Raw genomic sequence first — 23,764 nt, forward strand, 5'->3', positions numbered from 1 at the left:
AACTCTTCACACCTTGGTATCGGGTAATGCTCCCGCATGATGTTGCGGTTTAGATCCTTAGGGTCAATGCAAATGCGAAGCTCCCCTGACGGCTTCTTTACGCAGACCATGGAGCTGACCCAGTCTGTGGGCTCTGTAACCTTTGATATGGTGGCCTGGTCTTGGAGGTCCTGTAATTGCTTCTTCAATTGCTTCTTGAGGGGTGCCGGCACCCGGTGTGGTGTATGAATTACAGGTGTGGCATTCGGCTTGGGCAGGATTTTATATCGGTAGGGAGCGTGCCCATTCCATCAAATATGCTGTGGAACTTCGTGATAATGTCATCTATGTCGGCTTGTAAGTTTCCATCAGGCAAGGCCGTCGGCAGTGATGATGACTTGGGGTGGACTCGCTGAACCAGGTTCAGGAGCTTGCAGGCTCGAGCACCGAGCAGGGACGCTCTGTCAGGCCCGACGATTTCAAACTGCAGTGTTGCCTTGATCGCCTTGTTGGATACCCCTAGTTGACAGCAGCCACTGGCAGCTACGGCATTGCTATTGTAGCCAAGGAGCTGGCAGGCCGGTGGAAGAATGCTTGGTCTGACGCGGATGGTGTCGAGGTCGGATTGTGAGATGAGGTTCGCCGATGCGTCAGTGTCCAGTTTATAGCGGATGCGAGCCTTGTTAACTGTGAGGACAGCATACCACTCGTCGTCGGGATCCACACTGAGGATCGAGAGGCATTTCGCCGTTGTGGTGGAAGGCAGCGCATGTGTAGTTATGATGACAACCGGGTATGGGGACTTGAGGCACTTAGCATCAGGGTCTGTTGGGCTGTCGGGATCGGAATCTGGCATGCCTTGTTGTATTGAGCGGACACTTCTGCGCCGCAGCTAGGATCGCTGGCTGCTGAGCGGTGGAGCAGATCTGCAAAGGGCTGCGTAGTGGCCAAGCTTGCCACACTGTAGACATTGGCGTCCTTTTGCCGGACATTGCCGCTTTAAATGGGCGGAGCCACAATTCGGACACATCATGACGCCGACGTCAGTGCGTTCCGTGCGCCATCGCGCATGCGCAGGGCAGTCGGTCGACGTACGCACCTGCGGAGTCGGATTGTCGGCCTCGGCATGCGCAGGGACCCGGGAAAAGCGTGCAAAATGGTCACTCTCCTCGATGCTCAGGCCCTGCATCTGTGCAATGGCCTGCACCCGTACCGCCTCGTGGGAGGCCAGCTTCGCAGTTTCTGCCGCTCTGATGTGGGAGTAGCGATTCTTAGCATGCTCATGGACAACGCACGTCTCGATAGCGACAGAGAGGGTCAACTGTTTGACTTTCAGGAGCTGCTGCCGAAGGGAGTCGGACCCCGAAAACGATCTGATCCCGGATCATGGAATCAGCCGTCGAGTCATAGTTACATGACTGCGCGAGGATGCGGAGATGGGTCACGAAGGGCTGAAAAGGTTCATCCTTACCCTGAAGCCTCTGCTGGAAAATGTACCGTTCAAAGCTCTCATTCACCTCGATGTCGCAGTGGCTGTCAAACCTCAGCAGGGCTGTTTTGAATTTTGTTTTGTCTCCGCCGTCAGCGAACGTAAGGGAGTTGTAGATGTGGATGGCGTGGTCCCCCGCAGTGGAGAGAAATAGAGCGATCTTCCTGGCAGCCGATGCTGCCTCGAGGTCGGAGGCCTCGATGTACAAGAGGAACTTTTGCTTGAAGATTTTCCAGTTGGCGCCGAGTTTGCCGGAGATGCGGAGCTGCGGAGGAGGCTGGATGTTTTCCATTTCACCAATGGCTGCTTGCTGGTCAATGCTGATTCACTCGAGGTAGGTCCGTCAAGATCAGTATCACTCTGGTACCATGATGTTTCAGGCCGGTAGGTTCGATGTGGACTGCACTCGATGCAGGGAAGCTAGAAACAGACGTCTAACACTGGAGAAGATCCAACACTGTTTTATTCAACAATAGAACTGATATACATATTCAGCTGTGGGTTGACACTGTACTGAACTGACTGGAGACCTTGTAGTAGCCTGACCAGACGTACTAGCAACCGCATGGTGTTTGTGCTTGCTAGCTTGTGGACTCTGACTGTCTCACTGGCTGGGTCCCGAGAGAGCGGGAAACCTAGTGCCCCCTGGCTTTATAGTGGTGGTGTCCTGTCTGGTGATTGGCTGCACTGTGCTGTGTGCTTACTGGTCATCCTGTGTGTCAATCACTGCCAGTCTGCATCTCATTATATACATGAGTGGATATTATGACAAGGGGGAGGCGGGGAGTTCCAGGACATTGATATTCTGAGAGAATAGTGATATGGTTCCGGGTCAGGATGGTGCATGTGACTGGGAGGTGAGCGGAATCTAGAAGAAACTTCATTCCTTCTGAGTTGAAGGTCTGCCTGAGGCCTGGAAATAAAGAAAGGTGGGTTTGCATTTATAAAACGTTTTATCACAAGTGAGTGTTGCTGGCTCGGACAGCGTTTATTGCCCATTCCTAACTGCCGTTGAACTGAGCGTCTCGCTGGGCCATTCCAGAGGGAAGTTAAGAGTCAGCCACATTAGCTGTGGCTCTGGAGTCACATGTAGGCCAGATTGCTTAAGGACGGCAGATTTCCTTCCCTGAAATCAGATGGTTTTTCTTAAATATAAATTTAGAGTGCCCATTTCATTTTTTTCCAATTAAAGGGCAATTTAGCGTGGCCAATCCACCTACCCCGGGATGTGGGGGTGAAACCCGCGCAAACACGGGGGAGAATGTGCAAACTCCACACGGACAGTGACCCAGAGCCAGGATCGAACCTGGGACCTCGGCGCCGTGATGCAGCAGTGCTAAGCCACTGCGCCACCGCGCTGCCCTATCAGATGGGTTTTTAACACAAATCAACGATAGTTTCGTTGTCACTATTACTAAGACGAGCTTAGTGTCCCAGATTTTTTATTAATTGAATTTAAAGTCGAACCGGCTGTCGTGGTGGGATTTGAACACAGTCTGGGTCTCTGGATTATAATGATAATAATCTTTATTGTCACAAGTGGGCAACGATCCATTTAAATGGAGCAGCTGGGGGTCCTTGCTGCTGTTGAACGGGCACGTTCAGCTGTGTGAGATTATGAGAGCATTTTGGCTGGAGCATTGGGGTTGAAACTAATATAATAATAATCTTTATTGTCGCTTACATTAACACTGGAATGAAGTTACTGTGAAAAGCCGCTAATCGCCACACTCCGGCGCCTGTTCGGGTACACTGAGGGAGAATTCAGAATGTCCAATTCACCTAACAAGCACGTCTTCCGGGACTTATGGGAGGAAACCGGAGGAAACCCACGCAGACACGGGGAGAACATGCAGACTCCACACAGACTCCACACAGTGACCCAAGACGGGGATCGAACCTGGCATCCTGAAGCTGTGAAGCAACAGTGCTAACCACTGTGCTACCGATTACTAATCCACTGACATTACCATTCTGTCAGCTTCTCCCCGATTGCCATAAAGGAACTGTCGCGGATGCTTTGAAAGGTATTGCCGCAACGTCTCCCATGAATGGTGTGTATGTATGTGAGTGTGAATATCTTACTCTTGGACTGAATAATTCAATTTAACGTAATCCAGCAGCCTTTTTGCTTAAAAAGGGGAAATAAAGTGTTAGTTTATTTTATACCATTGTTCTGGAAAGGAAAGATGAAGGGCCTGATTTAACTGGAAAAAAACACTCTCTGGTTTTGGGTGCATTTAGCGGTTGTTTCTCTGCTGCTGTAGTGCCAAGAAGTACTCCGCTATTTAACCGCACGTTGCCGTTTTTTGGGGGCCCTGGCGAGTTTCTCTCCGTTGAGTCATTTCCTGCTGACGAGCCCAGAGCAATAACACAGTCAGCTCACTGAGCAGTTCTTATCAGGGCTTCCAATATCCTGTCTCAGACAATTCATGGTGTAAAGAGGAACTAACTTTGGCATCCTGCCCCTGGATGAACAATGAGGTGGGCAGGAACTGGGCTGCGATAACCAAGATGGGAATGTCAGAAAAATAACTTTATAGTGGATACAGTATCCTTTTAAACAACAGGTGGCAGGATGGGGTTAAATCATGAGCTGATCACAGTCATCATTTTGCTTCACGTAAATATCACTGGTCAATATAAAATTGACAGCTCCAAGGATTGGATCAAGTCTGACTGGGGTGGGCAATTGATTTTTGGAAAACTGTATAATTGGCCTGTTTGTACAAGTGTCAGTAGAGTGATTTTGGCATTTATCCAGATCCCTCTGCCATGTACATGGACTAAAGTTGGAAAAATAAAGCCGTGTTAACCGGAGTTGGTGTGTCTGCAGATCTGTGTTCAGCTGAGCTGTAATTAAGATAGAGGAGCCCCACGTTAAAGCTAGCTCAATACTCAGGCATTGGAAATGCTCCTACAATCCCCTCCCCACCCCCCAACCTTGTGGAGGTCCCTGGGAACACCCCGTCAGCCCCCCACCACCTGATACGCCCCCCTCAAGCCTGATCACTGGCTGTGCCAACCTGCTGCCTGGGCACCCTGGCATTGCCACCCTGGCAGTGCCACCTGGCCAGCCTGGTAGTGAAAAGGTGTCTGGGTGCCACAGGGAGTGCCATGGTGACACCCTGCCCTGGCCCCAACCACCCCGGGGGTTTCTAATTGCTTGACAGAAACCCCCCAGGTGCCATTACGTCCAGTCCACTTTTGCGGAAACCAGTACGAGATGGCACCCTGGCGAGGTCTCGCAGGCACGGGCGTTAGGTCCCAGGTGCCCACAGAATCCGGCAAACGCATATTTAAATGAGCCTTTAAATCTCATGAGGCGTTTAGAGCATCGCAAATTTTGTGAGAGGCCTCTCGTGAGATTCAACGTTCTCGTCCTTGTAGTGATATCTTGGTTGTGTTGTAATTCACCGACTGACCACAAGGAGTCTCACTAATATATAAGTGAATGTTAGAGTCAGGTGACCTCAGACTGACAGGAGAGCAGGGAAGAGAGAGGTTGCCTGTGCATGTTCATACTGTTATTCATCTGTTGTTTTGTATATAGTTGACCCACAGTTAATGTTAATAAATCGTTTATAGCTTTAGTTACAGGTATACTTGTAATATAAATCAGGCCATCCGGAAAGAACATTACAGTCCCGACACCAAGTCGGGCGCAATGAGGCCACTAAATCGCGCCCAAAGTTACTAACGCATGCATACACACAAAGATTAGTGGCAGATGAAAATAAAAATGATACTTGGAAACATGAATCAAGTTCAATGCAGTCCCAGTAGTTTTTGAAATCAGGATGTTGCGTTGTCTGAAGTCAAGGTTCTGAAATTGTAGGATTGCCTCTGCAGCTGTGATGACTTCCACAGTCGAATTGCCGGAGGTTGCTTTAACAGGTAAGCTTGGGAGGTGGAATCAATCCCGTTCTTGCAGAAGCGGCATTTGTAAAACTGACTTCGTTACTTGCAACCAGACGACCAGCTCTTTTGGAATGTCTCTAAGCCTCTCGCTCTCTCTCTCTCTCTCTCTCTCTCCCTGGGTTGAAACTCATGTCTGTTTCTCGAAAGATGTTTCAAGATGGTTTTCCGCAGATCTGCCTTTTTCCTGCCCTTTACAATGCTTCCTGCAGGGAAGGCAAAATGGGCAGCATTGCCTTGTGAGCTGTTTGAAAGAGGCGAGTCACTTTCCCATACAAACCAAGTGGTAATTCCATGACAGTTATCTAAAGACTCCTTACCCGCTGCAGTGATCAAAAGCTTTAATGTTGTACACACATCACAGCGGTTTAACAGTCAGAGCCTTTGTGTTTGGAGGAAGAGCCATGAAGTTACATTCCCTTAGCTTTTTTGTCCTCAACATCTCCACCTGGCCCTCTATCCAGCCACACTGATCCCCTCCCCTCCCCCCACACACACACACACTGATCCTATTCCCAGTTCTCTCCGGCTTTGACAAAGAGTCATCATCCAGACTCGAAATATCAGCTCCCTTCTCTCTCCGCAGAGGCTGTCAGACCTGCTGAGATTGTCCAGCATTTTCTATTTTAGTTTCAGATCCCAGCACCCGCAGTAATTTGCTTTTATATTATAGCGAGTTTCTATTGACTCGTTCGGAACATTCATTGAATTTCAAATACATATGTTTGAGGAATGCACGCTGGTTCCCAATGGTAAGAGAAAGCAGAATGGAATCAATGCCTCTGTCTGGTCGCCTGAAGCCATTTTTGAGAACAGTCTTTAAACTCAGTCCATGGGTTTTTTTGTTTGTAAAATGTGACCTTCACAACTGAGTTTCTAACACTGTGTAGCAGGAGAGAGAGGGAGATCAGAGGACCTGGTGGAGGGGCTGGGGGCCCCGATTGAATTGGAGAAGATTGTCAAGGGTATACAGGGCATGCAATCGGGTAAAGCCCTGCGGCCGGACGGTTGCCAGGTAGAATTCTATAAGAAATTTTCGGAAATATTGAGCCCACTCCTGATGAGGATCTTCAATGAGGCAAGAGAGAAAGGAACCCTCCCCCCAACAATGTCACAGGCTTTGATCTCACTCATTCTTAAACGAGGGAAGGGCCCAGAACATTGCGGGTCATACAGGCTGATTTCGCTTTTGAACGTGGGTGCCAAATTGCTAGCTAAGATTCTGGCCACAAGAATTGAGGATTGCGTCCCAGGGATGATAGAGGAAGACCAGACTGGGTTTGTTAAAGGCAGACAACTCAATGCCATTGTCCGGAGACTTTTGAATATTATTATGATGCCCTCAGAGGGAGGGGAGGCGGAGGTGGTAACAGCGATGGACGCAGAGAAAGCCTTTGACCGGGTGGAGTGGGAGTACCTGTGGGAAACGCTGGGGAGGTTCGGGTTTGGTGAGGGCTTTATTGGCTGGGTGAAATGGCTGTACCAGGCGCCTGTAGCAAGTGTATGTACAAACCGGCTGAGGTCGGGATACTTCGAGCTTCACTGGGGAAACAAGGCAAGGGTGTCCCCTCTCCCCGTTAATCTTTGCCCTAGCTATAGAACTGCTAGCTATGGCGCTGAGAGCCTCGAGGAACTCGCGGGGACTGGTTCGGGGGGGTGGAACAACGGGTCTCGCTATACGCGGATGATTTTCTCCTGTACATTTCGGACTCTGTGGAGGGGATGGGGGAGGTTCTGCGGATCCTGAGGGATTTTGGTAGTATTTCAGGGTACAAACTGAATATGGGAAAGAGTGAGTAGTTTGTGATCCAGGCCAAGGGGCAGGAGGAGAGACTGAAAGAACTGCCGCTCAGGATGGTAGAGAAAAGTTTTTGTTACCTGGGTATACAGGGGGCCAGGAACTGGGATTTCCTGCACAGGCTCAACCTGACCCGGTTGGTGGAGCAAATGGAAGGGGACTTTAAAAGGTGGGACATGCTCCCGCTGTCACTGGCAGGGGGGGTACAGACTGTGAAAATGACTGCCCTCCCCAGATTTTTGTTTATCTTTCAGTGCCTCCCCATCTTCATCCCTAAGGCCTTTTTTAAGCAGGTGAGTAGGATCATTTCGGGTTTTGTGTGGGCGAATAAGACCCCGCGAGTAAGGAGATCGCTGTTGGAACGCAGTCGGGGGGGGGGGGGGGGGGGGAGGGGGGGTGAGTTGGCACTGCCAAACATTCGCAACTACTACTGGGCGGCCAATATAGCTATGATTAGGACGTGGGCAATGGAGGGGGGGGGGGGACGTGGGAGCAGTTGGAGGCGGCGTCATGTAAAGATACTAGTCTGGGAGCTTTGATAACGGCTCCTTTGCCGTTCTTGCCGATCCGTTACTCCACAAGTCCGGTGGTGGCGACACTGCGGATCTGGGGACAGTGGAGGAGGTACAAGAAGGTGGAGGGAGCGTCGGTCTGGACGCCGATATGTAACAACCACAGGTTTGTCCCAGGTAAGATGGATGGTGGGTTCCAGAGCTGGCAGAGGGCAGGCATCAGAAGGATGGGAGATCTGTTCACAGACGGAAGCTTTCCCAGTTTGAAGGCGCTAAAGGACAAATTTAATCTGCCACCAGGAAATGCCTTTAAATATCTGCAAGTACGAGCCTTCCTGAAAAAACAGGTAGTGGCCTTTCCGCCACTGAGGATACAGGACAGGGTGGTCTCCGGCACCTGGGTGGGGGAGGGGGAGGTGTCGGATATCTACCAAGAACTACAGGAGGCGGAGGAGACCCCGGTGGAGGAGCTCAAGGGCAAGTGGGAGGAGGAGCTCGGTGAGGAGTTGGAAGCGGGTCTGTGGGCAGAAGTCCTGGGCAGGGTTAATTCCTCCTCATCATGTGCCAGGCTCAGTCTAATTCAATTTAAGGTGGTCCACCGGGCACCCATGATGGCAGCGAGAATGAGCAAGTTTTTAGGGTAGAAGACAGTTGTATGAGGTGCAAGGGCAGCCCTGCAAACCATGTCCACATGTTTTGGGCATGCCCGGAGCTTAGAGAGTTCTGGCAAGGGTTCGCGAGGGCAATGTCCAAGGTGTTAGGTACGCGGGTGGTGAGGAGTCCAGAGGTAGCGATCTTTGGAGTGTCAGAAGACCCGGGAGTTCAGGGGGCGAAAGAGGCCGACGTCCTGGCCTTTGCCTCCCTAGTAGCCCGGAGATGGATTTTATTAACGTGGAGGGACTCGAAGCCCCCGAGTGTGGAGACTTGGGTTAACGACATGGCTGGGTTTCTCAGCCTCGAGAAAATAAAGTTTGCCTTAAGTGGATCTACGCTAGGGTTGTCTCGGAGGTGGCAGCCGTTCGTCAACTTTCTCGGGGAAAATTAAAATGTCAGCAGCAGCAGCAATCCGTAGGGGGGGGGTGGGGGTGGGGGGTGGGGGGGTGGGTGGGGGGGGGTGGTGAGTGCTTCATTGGGATGGTGCGGGAAGACTGAGTCGCGTGGGGTAATGTCTATTTAATTGTTATTGTATATTCTCTTTTTACACTATGTTAATTCATAGAATTTACAGTGCAGAAGGAGGCCATTCGGCCCATCGAGTCTGCACCGGCTCTTGAAATGAGCACCCTACCCAAGGTCAACACCTCCACCCTATCCCCATAACCCAGTAACCCCACCCAACACTAAGGGCAATTTTGGACACTAAGGGCAATTTATCATGGCCAATCCACCTAACCTGCACATCTTTGGACTGTGGGAGGAAACCGGAGCACCCGGAGGAAACCCACGCACACATGGGGAGGATGTGCAGACTCCGCACAGACAGTGACCCACGCCGGAATCGAACCTGGGACCCTGGAGCTGTGAAGCAATTGTGCTATCCACAATGCTACCGTGCTGCCCACAATGTTCACTCTAGTTTGTTTTGCTATTATTGTTACTACTGTTGTATTATGAAACATTCTGCAAAACCTGAATAAAAATACTTTTCAAAACAAAAAGGAGAGAGGGAGATCGAGAGGTGGAACGGCTTGGAGAGAATTCCAGAGATTAGGGCCTTGACCTGTAGTGGAGCAAGATTCTCAAAGGTACCTTTGCAAAAATATTGGCTGAGAAGGTGATGAAATATAACTTGCGGAAGATGCGACACTAACAGCCTGTCCAAAGTAATGGGGTCAGTATTAAATTTAGGGACAGTGTTGTTGTTTCAGGCTGGCTAGCCTGGACGTAAAGTTTCAGTGGGTAGTCCCCTTGCCACTGAGCCAAGGAAGTTATGGATCCAGGTTCCCATCCCCAGAGCACAGAATCAAGGCTGACACTTGCAGTGCAGTACCAAAGGAGTGCTGCACTGTCAGAGGTGCCACATTTGAATGAGCCATTAAACTTGGATGGCTTTGAAGAGGATAGGTAAAAAAATAGGGTCATCTGGACGCGAAACGTTAGCTCTTTTCTCTCCCTACAGATGCTGCCAGACCTGCTGAGACTTTTCAGCATTTTCGTTTTGGTCTCAGATTCCAGCATCCGGAGTGATTTGCTTTTATTAGGTAAAAAATAGTTCTGGGGCACTTTTTTAGGGAAGGGCAGGGATGTTCTCTCGGGTGTCCTGGACAATATTTAAATCTCAGTCAATGGCATTAAATAAAAACAGATTAACTGGCCAGGCAAAGAACAAAGAACAATACAGCACAGGAACAGGCCCTTCGGCCCTCCAAGCCTGCGCCGACCATGGTACCTGCCGAAAGTAAAACTTGTCATGGGAATGTCACTTTAAGAAATGTTTGGCTGCTCAAGGGGCTGCAGTGATGTCAGAGTGTGGGTGGAGCTGAGCTCTGGCTCTGCTTTTTAGTTTCGCTTTGAGGAAAAGCTTGGGTGTGTCTGTGTTTTTTGGTTCCGTTTTAGTGTTGGAGCTGAAGCCAGCCAAAGAAGGTGTAATTTTGTTCTCTCTGCCATCTAAAGACTGTCTCGAAATGATTTGGTAAATTCAGAGTGATAACTGCTCTCAGTAGAGAACTTAAACCTGATGTGCTTCTGTTAAAAGGTTTTTTGTCTTATGGATGTTAAAAGGAAAGTTTAAGGATTACTTAGAGTGTTGTATTCTTTAGGGGTTGTATTTGAATTGATGGTTGCTAAGATGTTCACTGTATGTTTTAAAAAGGTTAACGAAGTTCATAGAATAAACACTGTTTTGCTTTGAAAAATACTTTTCCATTTCTGCTGTACCACACCTGTCGAGTGGGCCGTGTGCTCCCCATACCACAATCCAGTAAAAGTCATGGGTCAGGTGATCTCCATGATATACTTTGGAGTTCTCTAAACCCTGGCCCATAATGCACTGTATGCACTTACGGAGTTCGTATCCTTCCATTCCCACCCCACTCATCTCATTTCAATTTGTGGATGCTTGCTGTGTACGAGTTAACTGTGGCATCTGCTTCCAAAACAACAGTGACTACAATGTGGAAGAAAATAACTGGTTCTGGAGCACTTTTAAATCCCCTGAAGGTGTGAAAAAACACTTCCTTCATCAGCACAATTCTTTGTCACAGCGCTTAACACTGTCGACAGTTGGTGACCACTTGGTTGACCTCCTTCTCTGGCCTGAGTTGGAAGTTTGAGACGGCAGTGTGCGTAGATAGATGTCTAGAAGCTGTGACGGGAGTATCTACAACCCCAACTCATCGAGAGCTGCCACTATGGCCTTTCCTCTAGGAATGCCCTCTTCATTGTCCCAACACTCATTCGCTCTCCCTCAGTGCACCCAGTTGAAAATGAGCAGCCTCGTCTGTAAATGTCTTCAGGGCGACTTCCACCTGAGCTGTGTTAGCCATGACTCAGGCAGGACTCTCGTCACCTGAATCAGAAGCGTGTCTGTTGTCGCACTCCAGAACCTGGAGCAGAAGGTTTAGACTGGCGTTCCCAGCGTCAGCACTGGGGATGCGATGCTCTATCGGTGGTGTTAAACCGGGGCCCTCCAGGGTGGATGTGACAGGCTTCAGAGCACATCAGTCTGCATTACAGAACAGACTATCTCATTATCACCATTATCACATTGCTGCTGGTGAGAGCGTGCTGTGTGCAAATTGGCTGTTGCGTTCTACACTTCAAACGTGTTTCATTCGCTGTTAAGCATGTCAAGGCATTCAGTGTTTGTTAAATGTGCTACATAATTGAAATCTTTCTTTTTCCTTGCCCCTCCTTAACTGCCCTTGAGAGGGTGATGGTGGGACTCTTTATTGACAATGGAATGGGTTGCGAGGCCATTTGAGAGCACAGTTCAGAAGACGGTAGCAGAGGTGGATAGCACTGTGGATTCACAGCGCCAGGGTTCCAGGTTCGATTCCCCGCTGGGCCACTGTCTGTGCGGAGTCTGCACATTCTCCCCATGTGTGCGTGGGTTTCCTCCGGGTGCTCCGGTTTCCTCCCACGGTCCAATGGCGTGCAGGTTAGGTGGATTGGCCAGGATAAATTGCCCTGAGTGTCCAACAAGGTTAGCAGGAGTTATTGGGTTATGGGGATAGGGTGGAAGTGAGGGCTTAATGTGGGTCGGTGCAGGCTCGATGGGCCGAATGGCCTCCTTCTGCCCTGTATGTTCAATGGTGCAATTCCATTGTGCGGGTCCGGTGTTACTATAGAACAGAGTAAGCACACCAGATTTTCTTCCCTAAACAAAGAACATTAGTGAACCAGATGGGTTTTTTTTAACAACGATTCAGTAGTTTCATGGTAACCATTACTGAGACGAGCTTTTACTCCAGATTTATTTCATTGACTGAATTTAAATTCCCTGGTTGCCATGGTGAGATTTGAACTCACATCTCCGGATCATTAGTCCAGGTCTCTAGCCCATTAGTCTCGTAACTATGATACTGTTCTCAGTGTCAGCATCGTTGCCTGATTTCACTTTGTGTTTTCCCAGCATAGAGGGGGGTCACAGTGGTTAGCACTGCTGCCTCAGGGCGCCGGGGTTCCAGGTTCGATCCCGGCTCTGGGTCACTGTCCATGTGGAGTTTGCACGTACACCCCGTGTTTGCGTGGGTTTCGCCCCCACAACCCAAAGGTGTGCAGGGTAGGTGGATTGGCCACGCTAAATTGCCCCTTAATTGGAAGAGAAAAGCAATTTCCCAGGGAGAATCTGCACCCACCACCGACTGACATTTGCTCAGTGTCCCTTGCCCCAACCATCAATATCACACAGGATTTCACTCACTCACACAGGGCGGCACGGTAGCACTGTGGCTCGCACTATGGCCTCATGGCGCCAGGGTCCTGGGTTTGGTTCCGGCCTCGGGTGACTGTCTGTGCGGGGTTTGCAAATACTCCCCATGCCTGCGTGGGTTTCCTCCGGGTGCTCCGGTTTCCTCCCACAGTCCAAAGATGTGCAGGTGAGGTGGATTGGCCATGATAAATTGCCCCTTCATGTCTAAGGGTTAGGTGGGGGGTCACAAGGTTGCGGGCTTCGGGTGGGGGACTGGGCCTAGTTAGGGTGCCCTTTCGGTGGGTTGGTGCAGAATCGATGGGCCGAATTGCCTCCTTCCGCACTGTGTGAGTTCTGAGATCTGGAGTCAGCTGTTCCTTCAGTGACAGCACTCTCACTGTTGAGACAGAGGTCTGTCGGTTCGAGCCCACTCTCCCGACACCCAAGCATAAAAACTAGGCTGACAATTGCAGTGCAGTTTGACGGAGGCGCCGTCTTTTGGTTGAGACAGTAAGAGGTCTGCCCTCTTGTGATAGTGAATGACCCCAAAGCACCAATTCACAGAACTGAGGGAGAGTTCCCCTCCCTGCCCTGGGCCAATGTTCATCTCCCAATCCACATGGCGAAAACACGGACTGTTTGGTCATTCCGTCTTGCTGTCAGTGGGAGCTTGCTGTGCGCAACTTGGCTGCCCTGTCAGCTCCAGTCCTGCGACCCCCAAGGTGCTTCATGGAACCATAAAAGGAGAAATTGTGTGCTGAGTCAACGCAAGCGATGTTATAACAAGAGGAACAATGATCAAAGCTGGCCCGAAGGAGGGTGCGGACTGACGAAAGGCAGAGAGGTTTAGGGAGAAAATTCCAGAGTGTGTGAGACTCGAAGGATCTGAAGACTCAGCCACCGATGTTTAGATAAAAGGAGAGGGACCGGTGGGGGGGGGGGAGATGAGTCAAAGGATGAAGGAATTCTTGTTGGCAGTGCGTGATCAAGCTGTCATGGCAACCTGCAGGCCATACATCCCTTAACAGTCAGGAGCTTCCTTCTAATCAGGCCTGTCAACACTGCTCTGTCCACTGCAGTCAGAATTCATGGAGAGAGGCCTGTCTCCTAGACATCTGTTTATAATCATGGGTAAAAAAAATCACAATCTGTCTCTTTTTTTCAGCATTCTCTCATTGCACTTGGCTCTGTTTTCCTTCATAATGTAAATCAGATTTGTGGGTGGTTTCGCATCTGCCAATTAATCGAAACACGGCACTAAAGTAACCCTTCCACTGCTTCACTGTATGTGGGCATTTATCTGTCCACATTCCCCCAAATAAATGCTGTCATTTTAACCCTTTACACACCACTGGTTTGTTCGATCTCAGCTGCATGTACTTTGTCCAATTCTGGCCACCACACGGGGTTGCCAACTGTGACTGAATATATTCCTGGAGGCTCCATCACATGGCTTTTGCCCACGCTCCAGACATTAGTCGGCCAACACATCCATCCTTGTGACGTACAGCTCTTCCTCCACCAATTGGAAAACGAAAACGAATCAATGTCCAGTGGTTGACTGTCAGCTAAACAGCCTGCTTTCCCCCATTTTCAATATTTCTCTATCTGGTAAGGAGAAAACGGTCAAAAAAAAGACTCCAATCTTTTTACTATCCCAATGATTTTTCTCCGGGGTCGCACACAGCAGCGTCCTGGAGAACGATCTTCAATTCCTGGCGGCTCCAGGCCAATCACGGAGGGTTGGCAACCCAAGCATCGCACTTTAGGAAGGAAGCTTTCGAGAGGGTGCAGGAAGGATTTGCAAGGCAGTGACCAGGAACGAGGGGCTTCAGTTATCTGGGAGGACTGGAGAAGCTGGGCCGTCCTCCTCAGAGCAGAGAAGGTGCAGGAGAGAATTCAAGACCATAAGGGGCTTTATTAGAGTAAAGAAGAAGAAAAGGGAGGCAGTGGGGTAGTGCTATAGTCGCCGGACTTGTAATCCAGAGACCCAGAGTCATGCTCTGGGAACCCCGGTTCGAATCTCACCAGGGCAGATGGTGAAATTTGAATTGAATTAAAAGTCTAAAAGGTAACCATGAAACCATTGTGCTAAAATCCCATCTGATTCACTAATGTTGTCCTTGCCTAGTCAGGCCTCCATGTGACTCCAGATCCACAGCAATGTGGCTGACTCTTAAATGCCCTCAGGCATCACGGTAGCACAGTGGATAGCACTGTGGCTTCACAGCGCCAGGGACCCGGGTTCGATTCCCGGCTTGGGTCACTGTCTGTGCGGAGTCTGCACGTTCTCCCCGTGTGTGCGTGGGTTTCCTCCGGGTGCTCCGGTTTCCTCCCACAGTCCAAAGACGTGCATGTTAGGTGGATTGGCCGTGATAAATTGCCGTAAGTGACCAAAAAAGGATAGGAGGGGTTATTAGGTTACGGGGATAGGGTGGAAGTGAGGGCTTAAGTGGGTTGGTGCAGACTCGATGGGCCGAATGCCCTCCTTCTGCACTGCATGTTTATGTTCTATGGACGGGCAATAAATGCTCAGCCAGGAATGCCCCCAAATAAAAAAAACTGTCAGGTGAAAGAAAGCTTATCGATCATCATCGACACTGAATCATCCTTTCAAAAGACCAAAGTATGTTCTGTCTCACTTTGAAATCCAAATGCGGTGTCACACATTTGTTATTTCCTGACTTCTCTCGTCTCCGCACCGATCGTTTCTGCCCCTGGTTGACGTCCGGCTTCCAAATGCCCCGCCTCCTCACCCTCCCATCGTTGATTGACAGTGCAGAAGGGGAGGCCGTTCGGCCCATTGAGTCTGTACTGACCCTCTGAAAGAGCACCCTACCAAGGCCCAGTTCCCCGCCCTATCCGGGTAACTCCACCCAACCTGCACATCTTTGACCTGTGGGAAGAAACCGGAGCACCCGGAGGAAACCCACGCAGACACGGGGAGAACTCGCAAACTCCACACAGACAGTGACCCAAGGCCAAGCACTGTACCCCCCATGCCGCCTCATGGTCATCCTCATGGGGCCTTGCCTTCCCACAGCTAATTGGAAAGTTCAAAGGCACTTCATTAACCGGCAAAGATGATTCTTGACTCTCAATCAAACAGACTTCATCTCCAAGATTTTTGTAACTAAAAGGTTTGAAGCAAATGGAACACACATACTTTTTCCCCAATGCCCCTCAGAGGCTTTTCTGATGGTTTTGTTCCCAAACGTGCCCTGGGAGATCAATCTTCAATTGATGTAGAGTCCAGAGCCATCCCGAAGAGTTGGTAACCCCCCCCCCCCACCACATGGTCATGTCCTGATCTTGGCGCTTAGGTACACAATAACGATAAGCTTCATTTCGGGAGATTTCTGTTGATAATTCGTATCTTCAAGACCGGCACTTATGCCAATTTCACAAATTCTAAAGCAGCCAAACTCAATCTCTCCTGCTGAAGGCCCATTGGTCACATTCCAAATCTGACAAAGTATTTCCAGCATAGAAACGGGTCACAGCGCTCAGCAGCTCCATGCACCACTCAAATCCCCTCCCATCCTCTTCAGTATAGCCTTTCTCCCTCGCGTGTTTATCCAGCTTCGCCGAAGTATGTCTCCGCTTTTCCACGTGGAATTCCCAGTGCAGTACTGAGTGCGTGCTGTGTTATCAGAGGTGTCTCCTTTTCGATCAGATGCTAGTTCCCGCCAGCCCTCATCATAAAAGATCCCGTGGCAGTCTGGAGAAGGGTGTGTAGATAGCGTGGGTCACATTGAGATCCAAAAAGACGAGGTGTTGGGCGTCTTGAAAAATATTAAGGTAGATAATACCTCAGGGCCTGATGGGATCTACCCCAGAATACTGAAGGAGGCTAGAGAGGAAATTGCTGAGGCCTTGACAGAAAGGTTTGGATTCTCACTGTCTTCAGGTGATATCCCGGAGGACTGGAGAATGTTCCTTTGTTTAAGAAGGGTAGCAAGGATAATCCAGGGAACTACAGGCCGGTGAGCCTTACGTCAGTGGTAGGGAAATTACTGGAGAGAATTCTTTGAGACAGGATCTACTACCATTTGGAAGCATATTGACATATTAGTGAGAGGTAGCATGGTTTTGTGAAGGGGAGATCGTGTCTCACTAACTTGATAGAGTTTTTCGAAGAGGTCACAAAGATGATTGATGCAGGTAGGGCAATGGATGTTGTCAATATGGACTTCAGTAAGGCCTTTGACAAAGTCCCTCATGTTAGACTGGTACAAAAGGTGAAGTCACATGGGATCAGGGGTGAGCTGGCAAGGTGGATTACAGAACTGGCTGGGTCATAGAAGGCAGAGAGTAGCAATGGAAGGGTGCTTTTCTAATTGGAGGGCTGTGACTAGTGGTGTTCCGCAGGGATCAGTGCTGGGACCTTTGCTGTTTGGAGTATATATAAATGATTTGGAGGAAAATGTAACTGATCTGATTAGTAAGTTTGCAGATGACACAAAGGTTGGTGGAATTGCGGATAGCGATGAGGACTGTCAGAGGATACAGCAGGATTTAGATCGTTTAGAGACTTGGGCGGAGAGATGGCAGATGGAGTTTAATCCGGACAAATGTGAGGTAATGCATTTTGGAAGGTCTAATGCAGGTAGGGAGTATACAGTGAATGGTAGAACCCTCAAGAGTATTGAAAGTCAGAGAGATCTAGGTGCACTGGACCACAGGTCACTGAAAGGGGCAACACAGGTGGAGAAGGTAGTCAAGAAGGCATACGGCATGCTTGCCTTCATTGGCTGGGGCATTGAGTATAAGAATTGGCAAGTCATGTTGCAGCTGTATAGAACCTTAGTTAGGCCACACTTGGAGTATAGTGTTCAATTCTGGTTGCCACACTCCCAGAAGGATGTGGAGGCTTTCGAGAGGGTGCAGAAGAGATTTACCAGAATGTTGCCTGGTATGGAGGGCATTAGCTATGAGGAGCAGTTGAATAAACTCAGTTTGTTCTAACTGGAACGACGGAGGTTGAGGGGCGACCTGATAGAGGTCTACAAAATTATGAGGGGCATAGACAGAGTGGATAGTCAGAGGCTTTTCCCCAGGGTAGAGGGGTCAATTACTAGGGGGCATAGCTTTAAGGTGAGAGGGGCAAGGTTTAGAGTAGATGTATGAGGCAAGTTTTTTACACAGAGGGTAGTGGGTACCTGGAACTCGCTGCCGGAGGAGGTGGTGGAAGCAGGGACAATAGTGACGTTTAAGGGGCATCTTGACAAGTACATGAATAGGATGGGAATAGAGGGATCCGGACCCAGGAAGTGTAGAAGATTATAGTTTAGTCGGGCAGCATGGTCGGCACAGGATTGGAGGGCCGAAGGGCCTGTTCCTGTGCTGTACTGTTCTTTGTTCTTTGTTCAGTGTTTTGAAGGAAAACAGCTGAGCTCCACCCCCACTGCCACCCCGCCCCCCCCCCCCCCCCCCCCCCGACCATCCTAACTAATACTCAACTTTCAAACAACATCAGCTGGCTTGTAATGCAGAACAAGGCAGCAGCGTGGGTTCAATTCCTGTACCAGCCTCCCCGAACAGGCGCCGGAATGTGGCGACTGGGGGCTTTTCACAGTAACTTCATTGAAGACTACTTGTGACAATAAGCGATTATTAACAATCATTATTAAAACCTGATTATTTGGTTATTATCGGGTTGTTGCTTCTGGGATCTTGCTGTGCAAAAATTGGCTGCCTGGTTTCTGACATCACAACAGTGACTGCTTTTTAAAAGCACTTAATTGACTTTGGGACTTCCTGAGGTCTTGAGAGGCATCATCGAGAGATCTCCGAATGCTCCCGTCCCACCCACGATGATGCCTGTTGTTGACAGAGCGGGAAAATCGCAGCCTATCTTTTCGTAAGTTCCACATTCTGAACACTCTCCGGTAAAGCAGTTTCCTCAGAATTCCCTATTGGATTGATGGACGAGACTTGGCTAAGTTTCCAATCCCAAGCACAGAGGCACAGAAACCAACTCAATCCAGCCCCCAATAATGGCTTGGTTCAGATCAACCAACTCAACATTAGGGCAGAGGTTCTGCCGGCCTTGATGCTGCCGTTTCACTTTGTGCAACAAACAATCAGGTCATTGAATACCCTTTCTCCAAGCCACAGGATCACAGAATGGTTACAACACAGAAGATGGTCAATTGAGCCCATTGTGCCTGTACTGGGCCTCTGAAGGGGCAATTTAATTGGGACCATCCCCCCACCAACTCCCACTACCCCTGTACATTCTTCCTTGTCAGATAATAATCCAATTCCTTCTTGAAAGCCTCGATTGGACCTCGCCCCACCAAAATCTGCATTCCAGATCCTACCAATCACTGCATGAAAAAGTTTCCCCACATGTCGTCATTGCTTCTATTGTCAATTGCTTTAAATTGGTGTCCTCTAACCCTCGCCCCTTCCACCAATGAGAGCAGTTTCTCCCTATCTACCCTGTCCAGAATCCTTCATGGTTTTAAATACCTTAACCTCTCTTCTCTAAGGAGACCGGCCCCAAACGTCTCCAAACTTTCTTTGTAACTGAACCTCATCCCTGGCCTGGAACCATTCCTGTGAATCATTTTTGCATTCTCTTTGATGCCTGCAGGCATTTCCTAAATTGTGATGCTAAGAACTGGATGCGATACTCCAGTTGAGGCGAAACAAGTTTCAACATAACTTCCTTGCTTTGGTACCCATTGCTCCTATTGATGAAACCCAGGTGTCATCGTTTTATTAACCACACTCTGAACCCTTCCTGCCATCTTCAACTATTTATTCACCCCTTTATTTTTTGTTTCCTTTCTTGTCTCTAACCTAATCTATCTAGTACTGTTCGATTAAAGCCAACCTGGTACCATGTTTTGTTACCTGTGTGGCAGGTAACATGTGCTACTCAATCCAGTTACAGCAGAGGCTTCCGGAAGAAGGCTCGAGTTGTCCAGAAGTTTATGTAAGGCTTATTGAGTAACAGAACTTAACAACTGTGTGGATTCTTACTTTAAGAACTTTACTAGTGGAAAGGTTACAACTTTTACATACAACAACTAGGCCTGACCACACTAACAGCCCTGAGCTATAAATCTCTGCTTCTGCTCTCCTCACAGTCGAATCAGCTAAAGGGCCCGGAGGGCTGCTTGCTTCTCCTTTTATACCCGCCAGTGCTGCCCCCTAGTGATCTTTCTATTTCCCATCAACCCCTTCTGTACATACCCATGTAAAGATCACTACACCTTCCTGCCATCTTCAACTATATATTCACCCAGCTCCCTCTGCTCCAGCATCCCCTTTACAATTATACCTTTTATTTTATACTGGCTAGGATTCTCCATTTCAGAAACTAAGTGTTGACACCGTGACTGAATCGGTGGACTTCCACGACAACGAACTTGGTGCCGCTCCCAGAGCAATTCATGATCCATTAATGGGCGAGCACCAGCCCGACGTGGAACTCGATCGATTGCAATGAAAAACGGGGTGCGATTCGCCATGGTGGGGATTGCCACTCGAGAGGCCGACCAGCTGCAGCCGCAGATTAGCACCCCACTCCTCACACACGCTCAGCGGTTCACGGACGCAGAGCTCGAGACCCTGCTGGACACCGTGGAGGAACGGCGGGCCACCCTGTTCCCCGGGGCGGGAAGGAGGTGTCCTGGGTTTCGGAACTGGAGCGGCGGTTGGGGACAGTTTGTAGCATCCGAGAGTGTCGCAGATAGCACGTATAAACATGTGGTCATACCGCACGCTCAGACTCCACGGGCAGGAAGGGAATGGGTGACCACCAGGCAGAACAAGAGAGCGAGGCAGGCAGAGCAGGAACCTCTTGTGGTCATTCCTCTGCAAAATAGATATATCGCTTTGGATTGGGTGAGGGAAATGGCTCTCAGGAGAAAGCAGCAATACATCGATACCAACGACAAAGGTTAAAAAATGGGATGAGGTCCTAAAAGCAGAATATAGGGAGTTAGGAAGTTAGTTGAAAAGTCGGATCTCAAAGGTAATGATCTCATGATTTCTATCGATGCGAAAAGCTAGTCAGAGTAGAATTAGCAGGATATAGCCAATGAATACATGGCTGAAGAGATGGTGAGCCAGGGAGGGTGTCAGGTTCCTTGGACATTGGAACCCGTTCTGGAGGAAGTGGGCCCAGTACAAACTGGACGGGTTACACCGAGGCAGGATCGGGACTGATATCCTAGGCGGAGTATTTGCTAGAGTGGCTGGGGGGGTTTTAAACTAAAATGGCAGGGGGTTGGGAACCTATGCAAGGAGTCAGAGGAGGGGAGTCAAGGACAAAAACAAAAGACAGAAAGGGAAATATGAAAAGTGATAGGTAGAGAAATCAAGGGCCAGATTCAAACAGGGCCACAGTGAAAAATCTTGAGAACAGGGCAAGGAATGTTAAAAAGACTAGCTTAATGGCTTTGCACTTCAACACGTGGAGCATTTGCAATAAAGTGGATAAATTAATCGTGAAACTAGATGTAAACTGGATTATGGAGACATGACTGCAGGGTGACCAAGGATGGGAATTGAATATCCAGGGATATTCAGTGTTCAGGAATGACAGGCAAAAAGGAAAAGGCAGTGGAGTTGCATTGCTGGTTAAAGAGGAAATTAGTGCAATACTGAGTAAGGGTATTAGCTCCGGCAGTGTGGAATCTATATGGGTAGAACTGAGAAACACCAAGAGGCAAAAAACATAAGTAGGAGTTGTATATAGACCCCCAAACTGTGGTGGTGATGTTGGGAATGACATTAAACAGGAAGTTAAAGACACATGCAATGAAGGAACATCTGTAATTATGAGTGACTTTAATCTGCGTCTAGATTGTACAAATCAAATTTGTAACAATACCGTAGAGGAGGAATTCCTGGAGTGTGTACGGGATGGTTTTTTGGACCAATACATTGAGGAACCAACTGGAGAACAGGCCATCCTAGACTGGGTATTGTGTAATGAGGAAGGAATAATTGGCAATTTAGTCGTGTAAGATCCCTTGGGGATGACCAACCCGAATTGATAGAATTTTTCAGCAAGGTGATGTAGTTGATTCTGACACGAGGGTCCTGAATAAAGGAAGCTACGATGATATGAGGTGCGAGTTGGCTATGATCGATTGGGAAACAAGAGTTAAAGGGATGACGGTGGTCGGCAATGGCGAACATTCAAGGAGCACATGGGGGGGGGCTCAACAATTGTTCATTCCTGTCTGTCACAAAACTAAAACAGGAAAGATGGCCAATCCATGGCTTCCAAGGGAAATTAGAGGAAAAGGCATACAAATTGGCCAGCAGAACAACAGGCTTTTTTTAAAATTTAGAGTACCCAATTCATTTTTTCCAATTAAGGGGCAATTTAGCGTGGCCAATCCTCCTACCCTGCACATCTTTGTGTTGTGGGGGCGAAACCCACACAGACACGGGGAGAATGTGCAAACTCCACACGGACACAGTGACCCAGAGCCGGGATCGAACCTGGGACCTCGGCCCCGTGAGGCAGCAATGCTCACCACTGCGCCACAGACCTGAGGATTGAGAGCAGTTTGGAATTCAGCAAAGGAATTGATTAAGAAGGGAAAATAGAGTGTGAGAGTAAGCTTGCGGGAGAACAGGAAAACTGACTGTAAAAGTTTCTACAGCTATGCGCAGAGAAAAAGGTTGGCGGAGATACAGTCAGAAACAGGGGAATGTACAACGGGGAACAAATAAATGGCTCACCAACTGAATACGTACTTTGGTTCTATCTTCACTAAGGAGGACACAACTTTAATCTACTTGAAAAACGTTGGAGAAGAAAACAAGATTTGGCAAGGACTAATTGCCGGACAGGAAGGTAGGACAGGGGGTGTATTTTTTAAGTGGAGAGTGACCAGGGAGATATTAAAGGGATGTATGCAGAGCGCAACAATTAGCAAATTCTACTAGCCCTATTAGGAACATAGGAACAGGCCCTCAGATCTGTCCCGCGGTTTGATGCACTATCAATTACGACGAGACGAGAGTAGAGAGTAATCGAGGCTTTATTAAGCAGAAATGTGTTGCCTCCTGCAGCTGCTGCCGAAATGGCTGCAGCTCGGTGAGCACGCACATTTATACTCCGCCTTCTGCACAAGTGATTAGCACTGTGGCTTCACAGCGCCAGGGTCCCAGGTTCAATTCCCTGCTGAGTCACTGTCTGTGCGGAGTCTGCACGTTCTCCCCGTGTCTGCGTGGGTTTCCTCCGGGTGCCCCGGTTTCCTCCCACAGTCCAAAGATGTGCAGATTAGGTGGATTGGCCATGATAAATTAGTGACCAAAAAAGTTTAGGAGAGGTTAGTGGGTGACCGGAATAGAGTGGGTGAGGGCTTAAGTGGGTCGGTGCAGACTCGATGGGCCGAATGGCCTCCTTCTGCACTGTATGTTCTATGTTCTGGGCGGAGCCAGCAGGCAGGGATCTAACCCCGTACCTGTAGTACAGGAGCCTTACCGTATTACTTCTCATATACGTATTATACAAACAGTGGTGACTACCACACACAGGAAGCTCCCAAAACGGCAGTGAGAGACATGATCAGATCCTCTGTTTCTAGGCTGGTGGTTGTGGGATGAGGACACCTGCTATTCTTTTAAATAGTGGTTGTGTATGTACAACGGAAGGGACAGGCTGTGCCCTAATTTACTATCTCATCTCAAAAATCCGGACACTCCCAGATTTCCCTCAGTACTGACCCTCTGACAGTTCGGCTCGGACAGTGCAGCGCTCCCTCAGTACTGATCCTATGACACTGCAGCACACCCTCAGTACTGACTCTCTGACGGTGCAGCACTCCCTCAGTACTGACCCTCTGACAGTGCAGCACTCCCTCAGTACTGACCCTCTGACAGTGCAGCACTCCCTCAGTACTTCTCTCAGACAGTGCGGCACTCCCTCAGTACTGACCCTCTGACAGTGCAGCATTCCCTCAGTACTGACCCTCTGACAGTGCAGCACTCCCTCAGTACTGACTCTCTGACGGTGCAGCACTCCCTCAGTACTTCTCTCAGACAGTGCGGCACTCCCTCAGTACTGACCCTCTGACAGTGCAGCACTCCCTCAGTATTGACCCTCTGACAGTGCAGCACTCTCTCAGTATTAACCCTCTGACAGTGCGGCACTCCCTCAGTACTGACCCTCTGACAGTGCAGTACTCCCTCAGTATTGACCCTCTGACAGTGTAGTACTCCCTCAGTACTGACTCTCT

At 49.2% G+C, this 23,764-nt stretch overlaps 1 long non-coding RNA gene across 1 annotated transcript in view; it reads left to right on the forward strand.

The window, feature by feature from the left end:
* Positions 1–2,282: 2,282 nt before the first annotated feature.
* LOC140427495 (uncharacterized) overlaps positions 2,283–23,764 on the forward strand; it is a 34,644-nt gene continuing 13,162 nt past the window's right edge. The window contains exons 1-3 of the long non-coding RNA XR_011948522.1: positions 2,283–2,397; positions 9,816–9,897; positions 22,299–22,377. This is a non-coding gene — a long non-coding RNA (uncharacterized lncRNA). The remainder of the gene's footprint in view (positions 2,398–9,815; positions 9,898–22,298; positions 22,378–23,764) is intronic.

Source organism: Scyliorhinus torazame, chromosome 7 (genome assembly GCF_047496885.1).
Source record: "Scyliorhinus torazame isolate Kashiwa2021f chromosome 7, sScyTor2.1, whole genome shotgun sequence".
In the NCBI taxonomy this organism is placed as follows: Eukaryota; Metazoa; Chordata; class Chondrichthyes; order Carcharhiniformes; family Scyliorhinidae; genus Scyliorhinus; species Scyliorhinus torazame.